At 41.1% G+C, this 18,222-nt stretch overlaps 2 long non-coding RNA genes across 2 annotated transcripts; both read left to right on the forward strand.

The window, feature by feature from the left end:
• The first annotated feature begins 9,784 nt into the window (after positions 1-9,784).
• On the forward strand, positions 9,785-10,789 carry LOC145443990 (uncharacterized). Its single transcript, XR_013916582.1, has 2 exons — positions 9,785-9,875; positions 10,522-10,789. It is a non-coding gene; the product is annotated as an uncharacterized LOC145443990 (long non-coding RNA).
• A 3,018-nt stretch (positions 10,790-13,807) lies between these two features.
• Positions 13,808-15,286, forward strand: LOC145445247 (uncharacterized). The gene is made up of 2 exons (XR_013916934.1): positions 13,808-14,101; positions 14,197-15,286. It is a non-coding gene; the product is annotated as an uncharacterized LOC145445247 (long non-coding RNA).
• The last annotated feature ends 2,936 nt before the right edge of the window (positions 15,287-18,222 follow it).

Here is an 18,222-nt window from a genome sequence, read left to right on the forward strand (position 1 = left end):
GTTTATGCTCATTTCATGTATTGATAACCCTGCCAATGTAATGGCCATATGTAATCGCGTTATGACCAACCGGGGTTGTAGATTTTCGATGCGTGCGAAGCGGAAATGGTGCGGTAAGATTCCGGTTGAAACAGCGTCCTTAGAACCGCACGTTGTCATCGTGAAAGCGATTCATTCCGCCAGGTAGGTCGCTCTTGAGATAAGCGATTCAGCGCGTCTTTGGGCATCGCGGGAAGGTAACGAGTAGTCTCTCGTGAGCATGAGCAGCTGGTGTTCGGCAATTTGGTGTGGTCACGGGGCGTGAATACGATTTCTGGAAGATAAGTCGGCAGCAGTATCAATGAAACCAATACATGCTCGCGCCGTGAACACGAGTAACAATAAGAACATAATAATAACAAAAGCATGGAAACAATAATAAGGCAACAATTAAGCAACGTGTGGCAGGCAGCGAAACAGATGATGGATGGCTCATTCCTTTCGGTAGTAAACTAGTACATCTATATGCTGCAATCAATTCAAGTGGTGGTGGTGACGTAGTCTATGTGACGTAGGTAACCACACGTAAAAATAATGAAAAAGAAAGGTAGAAATCAAACTGGTCAGCAAAGTACATCGGAACACGTGCATTTTGCTGGCAAGCTAAATCTAGTATCGATATCAAATCATCCGGATCAGTAATGTTGACGTGATTTAATCAAGACGGATCGAAAGAAAAGGAATAACAAGCAATTAATCATCACAACACGCACACTTAACATATCGAAAGTGTCAACGTGTGCCCGGCTACTCAATGTGCTTCGAAGTCTAAAATAATAATGACGCATCGACCGGTAAGATACATCGTGTAGCAGTAAGTGATAGATCAAATTTCTCCAACACTGGATAATTACTTCATCCAAAAACCGTATAATATATAATACACACTATATAGCAGTGGCGGCTCGTCCTATAGGGCAACTGGGGCATTGCCCCACCTAAAATTCTGTTCAATAACAATTTAACCATTTATAGACGCACAGCAATCAATATATACCGAGATCACAGCGAAACCCGCGTTCTTCTTGTGCTTTCGCTTGCAAACGCCCATACATAGCGAAGTCTCTGCGAAAATCGAATTCTCTTCTGTGTTTTCGCTTTGCGAATGCCTAGCCGGGGCTTGCCCCGGTAGCGCTCATAACAAGCTTTCACTATCTATTCTCTCAAAGCCGCGCACAATAAAGAAACGGTGATTTACTCTCTCCTATTCGTAACATGGCCGAGCAACCGGGGCAAATATGCCTACTCGCCCCTAAGGTGTGATGTAACAATCGTATCTATATCTGAACTCGGTTACCGTAATATGCGTTGAGTCGACCTTTGCTGGTATAGGTCGATTTTGACGGTGTTTCGCACCATGATAATTCTTGAAACTTGGTATGATATGTCGTGAAGGTAGTATTTAACACAATATTAATATATTTTCCAACGGCGATTTCGCAGCAGACTTATAGACAGTGAGCCGTATGTGTTGTGTCACAGTCTCCAGTTTCAAGGCCAAAATGTCCTACGTTGTTCCGAGACCGAAGTTCCGAGGCTGCTGTCCTTAGTTCTTCAAAGACCATTCAAATTGATGTTCTGGATTCAATATGACAGGCCCAATCTATGAGATAACAATTGCGTATGTGTCCGAACTCGTTGACCTTTCCAGTTAGGCTTACGCAATCTCTCGAGTTCTAGTCATTGGAATTAGTCAGGTCAAGTCAAGTGCGAACATGAATCGTATTGAATCTTTATTCCGTACGTAGTTTACGCAGTTGCCTTTAGAGCGAAAATGAGAGGTCTAGAAGTTGTCCAGTCTATTGATCCAATCGTACGCCGGGTGCCTCCGCTTTGGTTGCCTATTATCACCTGGTCGTAACCAGAGATGGCCACAGTCCGGTTCAGGAGCAGGAGCAGGATTTCAATGTTTTTTTACCTGGCCGGACTGGATCCTGATTTCGAATTTGGGGTGACGGTCGGATTTTAGGGTCTATCGATTTGCGTAATCTATAACTCTACCATGAAATCAAAACGCATGCTACTAAGGATGACCTGATACTTGATTCGTGGCATAGGGACGATTCTTAGTTCACGTACATTTTGTAAAATAATCCTTTGATTAAAAATAAATGAATAAAACATTTGTTACCACACTTCAAGTCACGGCTCACCGGCAAACCTCTCGCGGCACCTACGTTAAAATCACTGTTGTCGGGAAATTCATGTGACCATCATAAAGTTACTTTTTTACGTTGGAAAACGCCATTGTGACGTCATGTTGATAAAAGTCGCTCGCAGCCCTTGCCCCACCACCCGATATTGTCACGAGCCGCCACTGGTCTCAAAGAATACCAACAACTTTTGGAGATCTCAGAGAAGCGCGAAGTAGTGTCCGTATGAACACCGACCAGATTAATCAAATTTTATTCAACCACCGCGACACGCGAGATTTATTTGCCGGGACTTTTGCGATCGATTTATTGCCAGCAAAGCTACCTAAGCCGTACGCAGTCGTTATCAATTACGACCCTACCGCGAAGGGCGGCTCGCATTGGATCTGTATCTTCGCCGATCAAGATGGCACGCAGTTTCACGACTCATTCGGGTTCCGCCTCTGAAGAAGGAGATCTATAGGTTATTGGGTGCGGACGATTATACCTTCACTAGTGTGCAATTACAGTCTTTACGCTCGTTTGTGTGTGGCGAGCATTGTATCGCCTTCCTGATTAGAAAGGGTCAAGGTGTAGGTACCCTTGATTATTTAGATGCTTTTGGATCTGATAAACGCGTGAATGATCGTCTCGTTTTTGATTTTGTAAACAAAGAAAAATCTACTTTGTGAACGCTCGTGACCTGTATTTTCAGATTGTGTATATTGTTCAATAAACCTTGTACAGCATACGTAATACTCTTTTTTACGAGCGTTCGGGAGTCGTTGGCGCCGTATAGATCATACTCGTTACTAACCAGGGAGCAAAAAGAGGTCAACTACGACAGTATGACACAGACCAGAATCGTCACCTTGCACCGTTTCGTCTGGCCGAACGCGTTGACAATCCACCTAAAACACGAGCCGGGATCTCACATACGGATCCGAAGGAACAAATACTATACTGACGTCATGTTTGATGGACAAATATTTCCCAATCCCATCGTCTTTACATGCAATTGGATTAATCAACCCACCGCGGAACGACAAGTCAAGACAGGAGAACTATATTACTAGCCCCCCTGGTAATTTATTAGTAGCATGATACATTCCTTGTTGTAACGACATTAGTAGCCTACTGTAGGCCCTGTTGTGGTCACTGAACTGCCTATACGATTCTAGATGTAGAGCTGTGTTCCTTTTTTCTGCCAGCGCCACAAAGTCCTATAAGTTTCCCTATGTAATTACACGCGATCCTAAAGTATTATCGGTATATTGATTGAAAGTACCAATTGATCGATGATACTTATATTCAAATGATAAGACAATACGGTACTGAAATAGATCGAAACAACATAGTTTTGAAGACCCAACAAGATCGATAAATATAGTGCCGAACGTCTGGTGGGCCGGTACAGAGTACTCTATCACACCAATATCCATGTTTCCTTAGACATGACCAAGAAATGATGTCGAGCATGCACAATCAAGCGAATACAAATATGTCTCTCAAACTGTAGACCCCCCAATAAAAATGAAATGCCCATCGTAACAGGCCTACACAGCAACTCATTTGCCAATAGGCACAAATTACCACGCTACCCACATATTCATGTAGCATGAATTGGAAAATATATAATTAAGTGGTCCATCTTTCAAGTGTGATGGTATCTGCTTCTGTGAGATCTGATTGCATCACTTCTCTCTGTTTTTTCTGACAGTGATGCAAGAGGTGGTGGTATTTCTGTCTTCTCCAAAGGCAATCCGAACGTGATACGAGGCTCGACTTCGGCAATCAGTTTCTCACAGTAGTCATATGTAGCATCCTCAAGAACTTTCTGAACTGAGCAGCCCTTCTTGTATTTGTGATATTTCACAGCATAAAGAGGTGTTCCAGCAGTACTTAGCCGATGCTTCCTCGACACGTTTTCATTAAAATGAAGTACCGCTAGCTGCATTCTTGCTTTCTGGCTTGAGTAATGGTAATGGTATAATTTCGGACAGAAGTGATTGAGGAGTGCGTTGAAGGTCTTGTTGCCAGGGTTGTAACCAAGTCACATGGTTCCGAGTCACGAGTCAATCTTACTTTTGTGGTTTTGACTCGAGTCAAGTCGAGTCATTTTCAATTCATCACCGACTCGAGTCCGAGTCCAAGTCACCGTTTAAAGGGTCAAGTCCGAGTCATGGTGTTATGACTCGAGTCGAGTCCAAGTCACAGTATTGAAGTCATGTTCAGCTCATGTTTTCAATCCTGCTTGGGTGATATCGAATTCCTAGCTTGCCAAACATGCTCATTTTGTCCCTATCAGAGTTTTGGCACGTATTTATTTATGCAGTTAACGGACAGTTCCTGGCCTCAATTACCGATGCTACAGATAACTTCACTAAGTTAGAACGTAAAATCAAATATCTGTCTTGTCAGTCTGATACATCACCAATTCAAGCATTCAGTTTTTATGATAAGCACATCGACGATAGCTCATAAATTGCTGATAGAGAACCAACGAGTTCACGTCAAGATACCAGCTGATAGAGAATCAACAGATGCATGTTTATGTAGAGGTATTTACACCAAGCCAGCATGCTGTAAAAGCGCCCATGCAGCTATGTGCATTGTGAAGTGACAAAAAACAGATACCTTTTGATATTACTTAAGGTTTTCCCAATTGCATTACAGACTACATCGCAGTTACAGCATTGGAGAAATAATTGTACAATGGGGCTGTTCAAAAACATTTTTTCAAGTTTTCCGGCTACTTCTTAAAATTGTTAGATTGCCTGAAAAAATCAAATTTGGCTCAATTCCAACCAGTAGAAAGCAATGCTATGAAAGAAAATTTTAGATTAATTACAAATAGAGATTTTCAAATTTTACCGGCTATCTAATTACAAATAGAGAATTTCAAATTTTACCGGCTATCTCATGATATTGTTACATTGTGCATACTTCATTTATTTTCAAATCCAAAATTGAGCCAGATTCAATGTTCTTTTTATGCAACGTAACAATTTCATCAAGTAGCCACCGAGTAAAATAAAAAAGAAGTTACTTTTGAACAGTCCTATTCTACAAACATCACGCAGCATTACCCATTCATTATTACTCACGTGCACAATGCACATACCTAACAAAACCTCAAATAGACAGAGGGTATTGTGTGTTTGCAAATACAGCAGATCACATCAATGATGAGTTACACTTTAAAAATACCAAAGTGGAAAGGAGATCCTCAGATATATTTGAGCGGCATGGCCTTAGAATAAATCCACCTCTACTGAATACACGTTCCACTGGTGCACTAGATGAAGGAATTGATAAGCATTTTTGAACCACACTGAAGAGCATAGGATACTCATTCTTTCGAGTCGCCCAAAAATGCAAAGAATCATCGCTTTCAAATCTACACATGAGCTTATCACTCTCTTCCAAGTACTTGACTATCTGAGTGATTGCGTTGGCTCTAATTGAACTTTGCGTCGATTGTTTGCTTGTATAATTGAAAAGTCTTAAATACTTTGATTGCGGAGGATCTAGTACCTCTTCGTCAGATGATTTTGTACCTTGGCTGGTGATCCTGTATGAATGAGTGTCAGGCTCAGTCATCATCAACTCGATTATTTTCTGCCGCAGTGCAATTCCGGATTGTTCTGAGCAATTTAGATTCATAAGCTAATGGAAAGCAAATTTCGGATCGAACACGCATGATGTGAAGAAGATGGTTTCACCAAACGATTTGGGATTACCGATAGGCCAATCCAAAGACTCATCAGTTGTGATCATGTTCACATTTACAAACACTCCTGCAAAACGCTTTAAAATAGACTTTTTCAATGCTTTCATTAATGCGCGCAAGTAATTGACAATGATAGTGTGCCTAATAGCATGGTTGTAGAGTGAGAGGGAGAGCAGGGTTGGTAGTTGGTCTGTCTAGCGAAACGAGAGAGTAGCTCAAGAGCAAAAGAGCCAGACAGCATTATTGCGTCCCAATGCCGATCTCCATAACAATGAAAAATTCGAGGCTGATTGTGGGGGTTCCAGGGCCACGAGCGGAATATCATTTATATTTTCGTAATCAGTGCAGAGTCAGCTTTCGCTTGATACCCGTTTTACCAAATTTAATGCTCGCCAAGCCGGTCAAAAATTACCTTCAAATTGCCTGTAGCCAAATCGAAATTGTGACGTGAATCAATTTCTGAGGCGTGAGATTTGGTTGTGTCGACACCATATAGGACACTACGGTACCATTGTCTGTTTTTGCGGCGGCATATCTGATATCAGACGAGTGCAACGAAAGCAGTGGTGACAAATAGCAATGTCGGCAGAATTCGTCAGATGTGTTGAACTAGAAATTACGATTCGCAAATTTATTCATCTTCAAGTCATATAAAATAAGCCGAGTCATTGACTTGGGTCGAGTCATGCGTAATGACTCGAGTACAAGTCGAGTCAATCCAAATATTGGACTCGAGTCGAGTCGAGTCATTTTCCCATTTCAAGAAAATGACTCGAGTCAAGTCGAGTCACAAAAAAAACTTGACTCGAGTCTGACTCGAGTCGAGTCATGACTCGAGTCATTACAACCCTGCTTGTTGCCCGAAGTATTGCTGGAATTTGAAAGCAGTCGTATGTCCTTCCACATTGATTTTGAATAAAGCACTTCCATAACTTCAATCTTTCCTCGTTCTCCTAACCGCATCAACCCATGCCTTGTGCCTTATAGGTCCAGACTCTTTCCTGGGGAACGCATGCAACGAAACCTTAGGTTCTGTATAAGAGTCATTTGCGCACCCGTAAGCCACGCATCGTCAGAGATGGGCGGATTCCAGATTTTGGGAATCCGTATCCGTCCTGATCCGACAGTCAAATAGGATTTTGGAGTCCGACAGTTGAGCAACAAAATTAGGATCCGAAAAAATCCTGCTATTGCTTTAGTGCTATTTCACATTAAATATAGCCTGCAAAACAGATATGAACATTATAATCAACAAATTAGTATCAAGTAATGCCTTACAAAGGTTTATTTATATCACATTTCGAATCAATAATGTTAGGTAAGGTATATATCTTGAATATAAATGCGAGTAGTAGGAACTAGGCAGGGGAAATGAGCTACAAAGACTGTGAGAACAGAGAAAGCAATATTAGTGGCTTTACGGAGAGGGTAAACATAGTAACCCAGGCATGCCATGATGCCAACAACAAAATCAGATATTGTGATTGAATTGTGACTTGGCCAAGACAACTAGGCCTATAGTACTACTGAAGAATGGAACAAAATTTTCACAGAACAGACATGTATCAAACAAAATGGATGAATCAATCAAAATGATCATTTGATAGAGCAGCAATGAATAGGAAATATATATAATATTATATAATCAGCATGATGATGTGCACAATCAATCAGAGAGTGCCGGTGGTACTTCAGTTCTAGTGTGTTTATGAAATCATAAACATGACTAATTGACCATGCCAGCATATATTCATACATTACCACACCACACAATCATTCCAAATGACATCAGAAATCAGAACCACCAACCAGTTACCTCTGCATTCTGCAACAACACCGATACCTCGCTTTTTTGTCATCCTGACAACTGATATCAAGTACCCTAATGGCTAATGAACAGGAAGTATAAGAATCAATATCTGAGGAACAACTGAATTCGAAAACAAATACTTCTGCAGCTCGCTTGCTGGAGCCTGCCTTCGTCCTCATCTCATCCAGGGGACACTGTAAAACCCGCAAAACCCACAAAACCCGCAAAACCCACAAAACCCGCAAAACCTGTAAAACCCGCAAAACCCACAAAACCTGTTGAACTAGCAGGGTTTTGCGCGATAGTAAGTAGCAGGGTTTTGCGGGTGAATAGCAGGGTTTTGCGGGTGATAATGCGGATTTTTGCGGGTGAATATCAGGATTTTGCGAGTGAATACCAGGGTTTTGCGGGTGAAGAGCAGGGTTTTGCGGGTGATAGAGTGGGTTTTCCGCATGAATAGCAGGGTTTTGCGGGTGACAAAGCAGGTTTTGCGGGTGAAGAGCAGGGTTTTGCGGGTGACAAAGCGGATTTTGTGGGTGAAGAGCAGGGTTTTGCGGGTGATAGAGTGGGTTTTCCGCATGAATAGCAAGGTTTTGCGGGTGACAAAAGGGGTTTTGCGGGTCACATAGCGGGTTTTGCGGGTGAAAAGCAGGTTTTGCGGGATGGGGATATTAGGGTTGTGGGAGGGGGGATATTAGGGTTGGGGTTAGGGGGATATTAGTGTTGCGGGAGGGGGATATTAGGGTTGGGGTTAGGGGTATATTAGGGTTGTGGGAGGGGGGATATTAGGGTTGCGGGAGGGGGGATATTAGGATTGTCGGATGGGTATATTAGGGTTGGGGTTAGGGGGATATTAGAGTTGCGGGAGGGGGATATTAGGGTTGGGGTTAGGGGGATATTAGGGTTGCGGGAGGGGGATATTAGGGTTGGGGTTAGGGGTATATTAGGGTTGTGGGAGGGGGGATATTAGGGTTGCGGGAGGGGGGATATTAGGGTTGCGGGAGGGGGGGATATTAGGCTTGCGTGAGGGGGGGCATTAGCCTGTATGGAATCGGTGTCCTGTGCTCACACTATATTCTATTTTTTAATTATTTTTTATTGAATTACTTTAACTTGGAAAATCATCGCTGCTCCCCTGATATATCAGGCAGAAAGGCCAGCGATTCCAATCAGGGGCATTAGGGTTGGGGGATATTAGGGTTGCAGGAGGTGGATATTAGGGTTGCGGGAGGGGGGTAAATCCGCTTTGTCACCCGCAAAACCCTGCTCTTCACCCGCAAAACCTGCTTTGTCACCCGCAAAACCCTGCTATTCATGCGGAAAACCCACTCTATCACCCGCAAAACCCTGCTCTTCACCCGCAAAACCCTGCTATTCACTCGCAAAATCCTGATATTCACCCCGCTTTGTCACCCTCAAAATCCTGCCAGTACTAATTAACATACCCCTGCTAGTTCTACAGGTTTTGTGGGTTTTGCGGGTTTTACAGGTTTTGCGGGTTTTGCGGGTTTTACAGTGTCCCCTCATCCAGCAGTAATCTCACCATTGCAGAAACTTTACTTATGTTGCTTACGCATTTCAACGACGTGACCGGTATCAGCGGTTTCAACGTTGTCATTTATTGTCGGAACTCGCCTGGGCTTGATCCATAGCAATGAATGCATTCAACTGTGGAAATAATATGGAAGCAGCTTTTTTCATTGAATATAAGATATCTTGAACCTTTTATCACCCAATATTTGTTATGAATATCAAATCCTGTTTAAATCCGGCTCATATGGCAGTTTCAGAATCCGGCTCCGATCCGGCCACAGTAAAATTCATCAAAATCCTGCTCCGGCTCCGGCTCCTGAACCGGACTGTGGCCATCTCTGCGCATCGTTAACCGTTTTTTCGTCTCCTCTTCGATAGGCTGCTATCCACTCTGTCCATATTCCTCGATACACGCCAAAGTCGCTAATCATTTTACCAGAAATAAGGAACAAGACAACAGATCGCCAAATATGTACCACCATAGAAAACTGAATGGGATAGAACGGTAACTGCGTGGCCTGTCATTTACGGTTGAATAACAATCAGTAGATAACAATCAATCAACCCAGAATGTTTTGGCGATTTAATGTGATGCTACGGCTTACGTAACAGACATACACCGGGTTAAGTAAGTGTCATTATTATCGTTATCGTGACTAGTCTAAATTAATTTTCATGTAGTTATAATGACTGTCCGTTGCTATTAAGTTGAGCATCGACGCCAGTGTCCTTTGTAGTTTCAAATATGCTATAGTGCTGTACGATGTGTAGTATTTAGGCTGCAATTCTACATGTTTGAATTGCATCATAAATTGGATAGTAAATGGTATGTAGGCCTATATAGAATATCCGACCAGCGTATGCCAACTCCGATCACTTTTGATCCATCAATACAGAATGGTGTTTAATTATGTCGCTAGCATCTAGACCAGGGGTTCCCAAACTTTTTATGGTCGCGACCCCACCTCTCAATTTGGCGTGCTGGTTACTAAAAAAGGCCAGTGAAGCTGGCGACTGTGTGCGCAGTAGCTCGTCAACCTCCTTCCTTAGATTAAAAAAATCAATCAAGAATGTAGAAACATATATTAGTGTTTTTAAGCGATTTCTATCTATATCCAATCGAAGTAGCCTAAGTTAAGTAGATAGAAATACAGATAACGATCTATCAGTTATTATTCGACTGTGCCACCTGCATGTGTGTATTATGCTGTTAGCGCCTTTTATTATGCTCTCGACACTTTGTAGTTTCTAATATTCTCTTATATTTTTTTAAGATTAATCCATTCTATCTGCTCTATTGACCGTCTCCCTGCGCATCTAATGATTGTTATCAGTTATCGAACGGTCATTAAGGGACGTTATTACATAGAAGGCTACGATGGATCAACGACGATGCTTAAATCATCAAACACTACCACAAAAAGGAGGATAGAATACCGTGGTCATATGAAAACTAAAATCCGAGCTATTGTTGACTGCTATATATGTTTGTAAGCCTCTCATTTCTCATCATCTATTCAATAAATAAATTATACTCTCAATATTCATGTGCATTGTGCAGGATTGTTTATTGACGAATTAAAAGGAATCTTGTCAATTATTCAACAACTTGCTAGATGCCTGCCAGTTCTGCAAAGCTATCCGGGGCACTGCTGGATAGATGAAGACGTAGATACCTAAGTATAAACACGGTTAACATGAAAGATAGCCATGACCCTTCACATCCAGCTAATGGGCTGGGTGTCAGTTACAGTTTCAGGTTTTTCAACATCAGACATAGTAATATCCTCGTCCATCAGTGCACGGTCAGTGGCGTTCTGTTATGACTTGTCGATATTGGACATCTTAATACATCTGAAAAATAAAATCCTGATGATCACAAACAAGGTATAGGGACAAGAGTGAGAGATAATGTCGGCCTTGGTGGAATGGTTTCAGTCGGTAGGTGAACCTCCATTAGTTCTTGGCGGGGTTGTAATGCCAGACGCGAGTCGCCATTTTTTGGTCACTCGAGTCATTTTCTTAAAAACGAAAAATGACTCGACTTATTGTACTCGACTTATTGCGCATGACTTGAACCAAGTCATATGACTCGAAGTTGGGTCTGCTAAGATAGGCATTTCATTGCAATTTCTTGAAATGCCCAAGTTATCACGCTATTATTATTTCATCTATCAGTACTGGTACTTGAAAATGCTACCAGAAACTGTCGAAAGTGAGGAAAATTAGTATATTATGAATGCGAAGCATTCAATATCACCGGGCGGACTTGTGTAAAAAGCGGGTTTCGCGTGACATTAACTGGGAACCGAACAGTCAACACAATGACTCGGAATCGAGTCAAAACACTATGACTCGCACTCGACACTCCACTCCGTGACTTGGATTTGACTCGGTGGTGAATTTAAAATGAATCGAGTCAAAACTGTAAAAGTGAGATTGACTTGTGACTCGGAACCTTGTGACTGGGTTACAACCCTGTTTCTTGGCATGAGTAACACAAATGTTAACACCACCACTGTATCAGATTTGAACAACTAGAAAAATTTTCAGCTTTTCCAAATTATATCAGAATTAGCGATACACTTTTTTCAAATTAGACCAGAATTTGAATTAGGCGTAAACAGTTTTTTTTTTTTCAAACCGCATCCGAATTATAGCTACACAGTACACTGTATTTCAAAATCAGTTAGATTAGACAGAATTTGATGACCTGCTTTTCGGTTTAATAAGTCTAGGTAAACAACTAGCCTACCGTTTGCCCTGTATACAGATCACAAGAAAGCCTCATAACAAATCAGCACAGACCGATCCAAACTTGGATAAATACCATCCCATAATCTCAGACATCTACAAAGATCAAACTTACCCAAAGTAGCCTTCAACGTTTATAGTAATGATGGTCAACATTGGAACAGGTTGCAACAGATGCTGTCCATTCGAAAAAGATATCCTATTCATGCCAGCGTCATCACCAAACATCTTGTATTGTCGAGTTACCATACGTCCTCTTTTAAGAGGATTTGCCCTCTTTTTTGAAAGTGGCCTTGGAGCGTTGGAGGACGCCCAAATGTCCTCTTTTTTTATAATTTAGGCTAAATATAGGGCCAAATACGACTGAGAAATAATCAGTCAGCACTGCAGTAACGCTCCGGTGGCTATTTCGAGAGCTGGGCCGGAAAGTTAACCTTTTGTTTTGGCGATCACCTGATAATGTGAAAGAAAAACTGAGTGAAGGGAAAGCGCGAGAGGCTTGAGTTTGCAGTGTTGGGACATTACTGTGTCAAGAAGTTTACAAGTCATTCACTACACAACGTTATCAAGGCACATGCCAGATACTGTCAATAATTACATTGAAAGTAATTTAGACAAGACAAGTTACTTACGATAATGAATAGCACTTACTTGACCCGTTGTACGCTGTTACGCAAGCCGGAGAATAACAGCAAACAATCGAAACATTCTGGCTCTACTGATTGTTATTCAACCGTAAATGATTGACAGGCCACGCAGTTACCGTTCTATCCAAGCCCTGAACTACTTCTATCTCCGGCTAAGCAAATTTGCGTGATCCCAATCCGCAGATGCATTGTGGGTACTCGGTTAATCGATTTAGTACAGGGGCTTATGGAAAAGCGGTCAGTGTTTGAATATATTTGATTCGTGTTGGTTCTGTAGTATTGTATGCGTATAGAGCTTTGAATGACTAATTATTCTAACATTCAGGATTTGTTTCAGCCCAATGTCTCGTGTCAGTATATTGATATTCTGTGTAATTCGACATGTCGAAGATAGTACGTTCATCAGGTGGTAGTGGTAGCCTTTGCTGGCCCATGGGTGTAGTAAAAGGCGGAAGAAGATATCCAGTGAGTCGTATGCAAGAAGTAATAGTAACGGCAGTAGTGATGAAGAGTCGATAGTAAAGCGTCGATACCCCAGAAATTTTCACCGGTAAGTGAATAACAGAATAATCATAGCAGCCAGACATGCCCATAGATCAGTCACAGTTGTAATGAACAGGTCATGGTAAAGTGATAGCAGAACATTTCGTTGCAGCTATATGAATGAAATGACCAGACCAGACTACCAGCAGAAATCCGTGTCACCATATCATCTATGACCTATGTAATGTTCATCATCAATATCTGTAATAATCTGTAATAATGTCCATCTCACTCTCTCACTCTTCGTATTTTGTCCATGATCGAGTACAAGCAGTTCGGCCAATAATCAGTTTAGTATTCAATTCCTGCTTATGCTATGTAGGCAAGAGTAGGAATACAAGGAAAAGATTCAATTAATGGCCTATGGGTTTTCATCAGCATAGTTGAAACAGGATGTCTTTTTCAGATGCTAAACAAAAACTGTGGAATTTGCAAATTCCATAGTCGAGTTCATCTATAGTCCTTATAGCTTTGTGCGAAACTGTCCATTTATTTATTCAAAAATATTTTTCAAGGTTTACCTTTGAACTGCTTTAGCTTTAGAAGGCTGCGTCAATCTTGAATACAATAATAGCCTATGGAGTGAAAAGTGGCAAATGTATAATTTTATCAGACAAGTTATTTTATGTCCATTCTGCTTTTATCATAGCTCATAACAAAGAATTGACTATTTAGTGTGCTTTGCTTCATACAATGCTGCGTATAATGCAGCTTTCCTACCAATGAATCGCTGAAAGGAAGATGGTTAGAAAGCATTAAAAGAAAAAACTGGGTTCAATAAAGATCGTCAGTTATCTGCTCCGATCATTTTCCGGAAAGTGCCATTTACCACGTGAGCCAGTTGATACGTTTGTGGGAGAATGCGGTGCCAACGAGATTTCTGAACTTTCCGAAATATATGAGGTCAAAGGTACAGTAGACATTTATAAATTTACTTCTAAAGTTTAGTTTATATTAGTGTACCCTTACCCTAGCCTCTGTTGATGTGAAATTCTTGAATTTCAGGCTTCCAACAAACGGCAAGCGAGACCAGCAACATTTCAAGATAAGAAACGTTATTGTAAAGCACAAACCGGTGAAGCAATTCTCCACGACCACAGTTACTGTGCACGTACCTCTCCTCAAAAGCTCATTTAACAGCAACGCCGTAGAGTGGTACAAATTAAAAAGTGGTTGCATGCTGCCAAAATGAGGACATGCCGCCTGAGAAAAAAAGTGAAAACTCTGGATGAGGTCATTGCATCTCTAAAAAAAAATAATTTGATCAGCGATTTGTGTGGAGAAGTAATGTCACAAAAATTCAGTCGTCTACCAAGTGAGCTGTTGCAGCGCATGAAGCTACAAGTTGGTGGAAGAGGAGTCAAATAGTCTAAAGAACTGCAATATTTTTGCAATGACGCTGCAGTATTATTCTGCTAAGGCATACAATTTTGTGCGTCAAAATTTTCAACTCGCTCTTCCCCATCCTAGTGTGATAAGACGCTAGTATGGAAAACTTCCCGCTGAGCCTGGCTTAACTTACTGGTATTGCGTTTTCTGCTATCAGAGGAAAAGTAGAGGCATCAACAACTCCTGTAATATGTTCCATAATGATGGATGAAATGTCGATCCGCAAACAGGTTTTTTGGGATGGAAGAAGATATCGAGGATATGTAGACATGGGTACTGACTGCAAGGACGATGATTCTTTGCCACTGGCAAAAGATGTATTAGTTTTTATGGCTGTTTGCGTCAATTCATCCTGGAAGATTCCGCTTGGATACTTTTTCATTAATAGTTTGACAGGATCGGAACGAGCAAATTTGGTTAAAATTTGCATGAACAAGCTTGACGAAACCGGTGCAACTGTTGCTTCATTGACATGCGACGTGCTTTCCTGCCACTCCGCTATGCTTTCCTCATTGCGGGCAAACATATCGTCCAGGAACATTGAGTCTAGTTTTCCTGGTCCATATTTACCCAATCATCAAATCCAAGTAATTTTAGATCCTTGTCAAATGCTCATACTCATCAGAAACTGCCTAGCAGAATGGGTACTTTGCTAGATGGGAGTGGTCAGCAAATTTGATCTATTAAATTGCAACTTCGATCAGAATTGGTTCGTTTATTGTACCTCGTTCGCATATATTAAGCCCTAACTTATCCCACATTTTACTTTCAGATCACCCTCAATTACGTCGAGGGTGACGTCAAGTCAATAACAGTTAATTAATTTATTTGTTTTTATTTTGTTTATGTTACTTATTTGCGTTTCTCATGACTAAAGCTAGTGTTTCTGAAAACGAAAGTTTGGGTACTAGACAGTACAGCGCGGTATTTCGTGTGATCCCAGAAATGGTTGATCGAAAGCCAGGTTGTAATGCATCGTCTTGTAGGGAAGGATGGGGTCAGGTAGGCAGAACTGCGTGATCCCAGAAATGATTGATCCGAAAACGCACCAGCTAGGAATGCTTCATCTAGCAGGCCAGGAAATGTGGGTGGGTGTGGATTTTGTAGATTACCTCAGGTCGTTGCGTTACCTTGCTATCTTTCCACCGATGATTGATCTGATCAAATCAATAACGATAATAAACTCCGAGCGAAGATTGTTGTAACCAACATAGCATCAATTTCAGTGGGCGCTAGGCAATTCTACCCCGATTTAAATAAGGACTCGTGCATTCGTCTTGTGTCTCTCATTTAATGATATAAATATATTATTTCTCTCATTTGATCACCTCAGCAGAAATCGCTAACCCATATTGCTACACATAACTCACATATCCTCACTTTCACTTTCTACGATTTATTTCGACTACTTTGACACAATGAATAAGTAGAATAACAATTAGATGGTATAAATTTGTTTGTAGCTATGCCTTTGTCATGTCACATGATGCTGAATTTTCCTCCGCTAGTGGTATTCATAGCCCCCACGTAGCTGGCAGCGATAGCATTGATATCAGCGCCATTGTAGTGAGAAGATTTCGAATCGAGGCCAGGGTGATTCTGAGGCAGTCTCCGGTAATAACTTGAAGCTGGTGGTCATAGCCATAGATGCTTTTACTACCTATAGATACAGTACCTGGGAAATAACAACAAAACTGACATTATCCATTGCAATCATTTGATAGCATGGTAATTATTTATACTTGAGATGTGCCTGTTTGCTGCTTTTCAAGATTTGTAAGAATAGTAAATTACAGTGTGTGCTTGCAACAAGAATAATTCAAGGACGCAGTACATGGAACTGAAGCTATGAGTAAAAAGACAACATCAGCAAGCTCCCTCCGGATTAATGGCATCATATCCAAATCAAATTGCCATACACAGTACCTGAAACTGAAGCTGTAGGGATAGAGAAGACAGCATTACCAAGCTCCCTTAGGATTAACGGTATCATATCCAAATCGAATTATCAATGCCATGACAATTGACTTATCCCAGTAATTGTGAAAACAGCACTCAAGGCCAGCAGTAATTTTTGAGTAAAAGCATATGTTTATTTACCTGAATACAACGAGTTAAGCAATCTACATCAGGAAGATATTTGCAAATGAATACATACATTGACACATATATAACCTTATCTTGTCCGAAACATCGAAATCGATATGTCCAAGCCAAAGAGTAATCAAAACAGTCACATCAACCAACCACTTCTGCCTTGACTACCAGCTTAACGCGCAACTATCAACTTAACCCAAAGATGGCGGCCAATTGATCACGCAAATATCGCGAGTAACGCACTCCAGTGTTTATATAGCTCAGTGGTTCTATCCCATTCAGTTTTCCATGGTACCACGATGAGTGAGCAACAGAAATAAAACTGTACACAGTCTGACGTCATCACACGCTCGACTGATTTTGTGTCGTTTCAGCGGGGGGTTGCTGTTTTACGCCCGATATCTTGAAAAATACTCATTTTCTGCCAAAACCATATATATTTTCAAAATCAGTGGAAATATATCTACCAAATAATGGAAAGTCGATTTAACTGATGAAGATGTCCTTTAAATGCTTTCCGTTGACTAGGATTTTGGTTCTTGTTATTCTGAATTTAGATGACAACAAGTCTGACATAATAACAAAAGTTGTTTATGCAGTTTTCAAGTGTTATAGTAAATGAAATATCTATACCCTGTATGTATTCTCAATGATATGGTGTTGGTACCTTCATTGAAATTTAGTCACGACCACGACCAGTGGTGCCACTCCTGGTATTTTAACACTAGATCTAGTGTTTTTTCGGTCGTCCTAGTGTTCTAGTGTTTTTTTCCGCACAATTTTGCTAATCTAGTGTTTTTCTGCAATTGTGCGAACAAACAATATTCTAACATTAGACTACTAAATTATACGCTAAATGTATCGCTAATAAGGCGATTTGATGTCTCTGGCTGTGTTTGTTTTCAACAATTCTATGTGGTGGTGCAGTAGCAAGCAATTATTACCTAACAGGATGCGCTGTGAATCCGTACTTATGAGCGAAAGTCTCGGAAAAAATGAGCGATTTCTCGCTAATGCTGTGTCGTTTCTTGTTGAGCTCTCTCTGCAGATTCGGGCAAGATTTTCATTTGCCGAGGACAGCATACTTTCGTACTTGGGTGCATTGAATCCGTTAACAGCCTTGTCAACACAAAGAAAACTAAAATCAATGGTTCCTCTAGCTGCGCAATTTCTCTTTGTGATAAATTTGATGATTTGTCGGAAGAATGGGCTGCTTTGGCAAGTTCGCAAAATGAGCTGCAGGTTATCAGTCAATGCCCTCCAACAGAATTTTGACAAAAATTGAAATATGTGCGCAATGGATTCGGTGAATCAAAATTCCCTTTAGGCTACTGGGGAAGCTCATGACGAATCTGTTGGCCTTGCCACAATCCGCTGCATGTATGGAAATGAAGTATGCTGCACGTGAACACCTCCCCGTTGTTTGGTTGAAGATGTACGGTAGTGAGCAAGATGCCACACATAAGATACTTATGTTTGATCAAAGGTGCACATTGCACAATCGAAAGATAATTTTTATGATGCCGTACAATTCGAAAGCGACAA

Source organism: Botryllus schlosseri, chromosome 8 (assembly GCF_051294905.1).
Source record: "Botryllus schlosseri isolate E-star chromosome 8, Bs_hap1, whole genome shotgun sequence".
Classification (NCBI taxonomy): domain Eukaryota; kingdom Metazoa; phylum Chordata; class Ascidiacea; order Stolidobranchia; family Styelidae; genus Botryllus; species Botryllus schlosseri.